Below are 4,936 nucleotides of genomic sequence, written 5' to 3' on the forward strand. Positions count from 1 at the left end.
AGCCACATTGTCTCCCCGACGTCTCCGTTAAGACCCAGGTACTCAGTCTTGGTCCTGCTCACTTTCAATCCCTTTCTTTCCAGTACGTATCTCCGTCTCTCCTGCTGTCTCCATTTCTTCCCGGTTTTCGCCACAAATCATAACGTCGTCTGCGAACATCATAATTCGAGGGAATTCTCGTCTGATCTCATCGGTCAGTTATCATTATCAATACCAGCAAGAAAGGGCCCAAAGCTGATCCTTGGAGCAGTCCCACATCCACTCTACAACCCTCCGTCAGCCCTACGGCACACCTCACTGCTGTTACGTGTTGTCGTACATGTCCTTCGCCACCTTCACGCACTTCTTCGCCACTCCCGACCTCCACATACAATACCACACCTCTTCTCTCGGCACTCGATCGTAAGCCTTTCCTAAGTCTGTAAATACACAATGCAGCTCCTTCTGTCCTTCCCTGTGCTTCTCTAACAACATCCTCAAAGCGAATATTGCGTCCGTTGTGCTTCTCCCTCGCGTGAAGTGCAGTATTCTGAGTGTAGGTAGGAACAACCCCTCACATAACTATTAAGTAGGTCTAAAAGAAGAGGATTTAGGGGTCTTAGTGAGCTCTGATCTCCGTCCAAGGGCACAATGCATTCAAGCTAGAAATCGAGCCCCGAAGTCTTCCTCAAACTATATTTAGCATTAGTTAGACCTCATCTTGACGATGCGGTTCAGTTCTGGTCACCTTACTATAGAATGGATATCAAAAAGACTCAAACAGTTAAACTTGCATTCTCTAGAAAGGACATGATCGAGGTTTATAAATGGATGAAGAGACATTCATAAGGTTTTGGGTAAGAGAACCGGGTAGGACACGAAGTAACGGGTTTAAACTGGATAAATTCAGATTCAACAGTAGACTAGATAAATTCATGGACAGCGATATTAGGAGCTTAGGGTCAAGGAGCCTCTGTGCAGGCCTACCGGCCTCTTATGTTCTTATGAATCCAAACTGTTCCTCACAATTCCTCGCAGTCTCCCTTCCACAACTCTTTCCCATATCTTCATTGCGTGACTAAGCAGCTTAATTCCTCTGTAGTTGCCACAGCTCCGCACATCACCCTTGTTCTTGAAAACTGGAGCTAGCACACTTTTCTCCACTCCTCCGGCATCCTCTCACCATCCAGAATCCTGTTGAACAATCTGGTTAACCAAGCCACTGCCCTCTCTCCTAGGCTCCTCCATGCTTCCACTGGTATCTCATCTTAGCCTACTGCTTTACCTCCCTTCATCCTCCTCATGGCCTTCCTCACCTCCTCACTGCTGATCCTTTGCACTTCCTGATGCAGCTCTTCCACCTCTTCCACCCTTCTTTCCCTTGCATTTTCAGTGTTCATTAGATTCTCGAAATAGTCCTTTCATCTTCTCAATATGTTCTTTTCACTTGTCAATATATTTCCGTTTGCATACTTAACTATTACTGTTATTATTATTATTATTATTATTATTATTATTATTATTATTATTATTATTATTATTATTATTATTATTATTGTTATTATTATTATTATTATTATTATTATTATTATTATTATTATTATTATTATTATTATTATTATTATTATTATTATTATTATTATTATTATTATTATTATTATTATTATTATTATTATTATTATTATTATTATTATTATTATTATTATTATTATTATTATTATTATTATTATTATTATTATTATTATTATTATTATTATTATTATTATTATTATTATTATTATTATTATTATTATTGTCATCGTCATCATTAGTAGTACTAGTAGTACTTGTATTAGTATTATTAGTCGTAGTAATAATAGTTGTATCATTATTATTAGTAGTATTGGTGGTAGTCGTTGCAGCAGTGTTATCACCATTATCACCATTACTGATACAATAAAAACAGAAGTGCAGCAGAAGACAAGTACAACAATAGCCTGGTCTCTAGACAATAAGAAACGAAAAGATAAGATATGTGATAGTAATGGTGCCACCAGAGGCTTCCCGCAACTCGGAGGTCGCCTCGTCGCCGGCACCCTTTCCTTTACAGAGGCTTCCCGCAACTCGGAGGTCGCCTCGTCGCCGGCACCCTTTCCTTTACAGAGGCTTCCCGCAACTCGGAGGTCGCCTCGTCGCCGGCACACTTTCCTTTACAGAGGCTTCCCGCAACTCAGAGGTCGCCTCGTCGCCGGCACACTTTCCTTTACAGAGGCTTCCCGCAACTCGGAGGTCGCCTCGTCGCCGGCACCCTTTCCTTTACAGAGGCTTCCCGCAACTCGGAGGTCGCCTCGTCGCCGGCACCCTTTCCTTTACAGAGGCTTCCCGCAACTCGGAGGTCGCCTCGTCGCCGGCACCCTTTCCTTTACAGAGGCTTCCTGCAACTCGGAGGTCGCCTCGTCGCCGGCACCCTTTCCTTTACAGAGGCTTCCAGCAACTCGGAGGTCGCCTCGTCGACGGCACCCTTTACTTTACAGAGGCTTCCCGAAACTCGGATGTCGCCTAGTCGCCGTCACACTTTACTTTAAAGAGGCTTACAGGACCGTCACAGGTCGCCTGTCGCCGGCACCCTTTCCTTTACAGAGGCTTCACGCAACTCGGAGGTCGCCTCGTCGCCGGCACCCTTTCCTTTACAGAGGCTTCTCGCAACTCGGAGGTCGCCTCGTCGCCGGCACCCTTTCCTTTACAGAGGCTTCCCGCAACTCGGAGGTCGCCTCGTCGCCGGCACCCTTTCCTTTACAGAGGCTTCCCGCAACTCTGAGGTCGCCTCGTCGCCGGCACCCTTTCCTTTACAGAGGCTTGATGCAACTCGGAGGTCGCCTCGTCGCCGGCACCCTTTCCTTTACAGAGGCTTCCGCAACAGAGGTCGCCTCGTCGCCGGCACCTTTCCTTTACAGAGCTTCCTGCAACTCGGAGGTCGCCTCGTCGCCACCTTTCCTTTACATAGGCTTCTCGCAACTCGGAGGTCGCCTCTTCGCCGGCACCCTTTCCTTTACAGAGGCTTCCCGCAACTCGGAGGTCGCCTCGTCTACCTCGGAGCTTCACCTTTCCTTTACAGAGGCTTCCTGCAACTCGGAGGTCGCCTCGTCGCAGGCACATTTCCTTTACAGAGGCTTCCTGCAACTCAGAGGTCGCCTCGTCGCCAGCTTTCCTTTATCAGAGGCTTCCCGCAGCTCGGAGGTCGCCTCGTCGCCAGCACATTTCCTTTACAGAGGCTTCCTGCAACTCGGAGGTCGCCTCGTCTACAGCTTCATTTCCTTTATCAGAGGCTTCCTGCAGCTCGGAGGTCGCCTCGTCTACAGCTTCACTTTCCTTTATCAGAGGCTTCTCGCAGCTCGGAGGTCGCCTCGTCTGCAGCTTCAACATATGTGTCATTTTAATGTAAGTCATCAGCGTTCTCGCACCTCCGCCACTCCGCGATCTTGGCGCGCAGAGAGTGGTGCACTGCAGCATTGCGTCTCTGCGGCCTTCACATGCAGGGTTCGCTTAACCCGCGTTGATGAATCGAGAGCCACGGCCAGGCTGCGGGTAGCGTAGTCAACAGTGGAGGGCGTGACAGAGACGGTCACTGGACGTCGCCTCGTATGCTGCTTCATTTCTTTCGTCAGAGGCTTCCTGTAGCTCGGAGGTCGCCTCGTCTACAGCTTCATTACCTTCATCAGAGGCTGCCTGCAGCTCGGAGGTCGCCTCGTCTACAGCTTCATTTCCTTCATCAGAGGCTTCCTGCAGCTCGGAGGTCGCCTCGTCTACAGCTTCATTTCCTTCATCAGAGGCTGCCTGCAGCTCGGAGGTCGCCTCGTCTACAGCTTCATTTCCTTCATCAGAGGCTGCCTGCAGCTCGGAGGTCGCCTCGTCTACAGCTTCATTTCCTTCATCAGAGGCTGCCTGCAGCTCGGAGGTCGCCTCGTCTACAGCTTCATTTCCTTCATCAGAGGCTTCCTGCAGCTCGGAGGTCGCCTCGTCTACAGCTTCATTTCCTTCATCAGAGGCTGCCTGCAGCTCGGAGGTCGCCTCGTCTACAGCTTCATTTCCTTCATCAGAGGCTGCCTGCAGCTCGGAGGTCGCCTCGTCTGCAGCTTCATTATAAGAGGCTTCCCGCAACTCGGAGGTCGCCTCGTTTACAACTTGATCGTCATCATCTTCAACGGAAAATATCTCTTCGAGATAAGCCTTCCATTCCTTGTATTTGTCATCATTGCTGTCCTTCACTTCGTCAATTTCATCTTCATATTCAACGGAGAATACCTCTTCGAGGTAAGCTTTCCATTCTTTGTATTTGTCTTCCAATTCGTCGATATCACCATTTTCTTCATCAGGCTCAGCCTTAGTGCATGCGTTTGTGTGTGTGCCCCGTGGCTCCCCTTCAAAAAGCCATTCCGTAGCTAGGTACGGGATTGGCTGATTGGCCTGCAGGAGGGCGACTTTTTCTTCGTGTATGTGCAGGAAGAAAGAGTCTAGGCGGCCACCTCGCGTCAGCTGGCCGAGAAACTCTCCCAGGTCAGCGCGGGCCACACGTTTCCCGCCACAGCGCAGCGCCACACAGATTTTGACCTGCATGACGCCGGCACCTGGCTTGCTGCTGCACCTGAAGAGGTACTCCAGGTCCAGCAGGGCTGAGGCGTGGCCAGACGCCTCCTGGAAGGAGAAGACGGCCACCTTCCGTGAGGTGGTTCGCCAGCACCCTCCCCGAAGCTGGAGGGTGAGCGTCACCTTCGCGGGGCTCGCCCCGGCGCCGGTGCCGCCCACCACGAGGCAAGTGCCTGGAAGGGCACGTCGGATGTTCTTCTTGGAGAAGCTTTTCCTGAACATTTTAAATGCTTATGTTGATAGTTTAGAAAGTGAAGGAAAGAGTGGCAGTTACACCACTTAGAGATGGTGAAGGCAGCCCCTCCCTGTGCGCCAGAACCTTCTTTCAGTGCTG

At 49.5% G+C, this 4,936-nt stretch overlaps 1 long non-coding RNA gene across 1 annotated transcript; it reads left to right on the plus strand.

The window, feature by feature from the left end:
• Positions 1 to 1,843: 1,843 nt before the first annotated feature.
• LOC126981413 (uncharacterized) lies at positions 1,844 to 2,755 on the plus strand. The gene is made up of 3 exons (XR_007733931.1): positions 1,844 to 2,141; positions 2,248 to 2,353; positions 2,672 to 2,755. It is a non-coding gene; the product is annotated as an uncharacterized LOC126981413 (long non-coding RNA).
• Positions 2,756 to 4,936: the final 2,181 nt, after the last annotated feature.

Source organism: Eriocheir sinensis, chromosome 48 (assembly GCF_024679095.1).
Source record: "Eriocheir sinensis breed Jianghai 21 chromosome 48, ASM2467909v1, whole genome shotgun sequence".
Classification (NCBI taxonomy): domain Eukaryota; kingdom Metazoa; phylum Arthropoda; class Malacostraca; order Decapoda; family Varunidae; genus Eriocheir; species Eriocheir sinensis.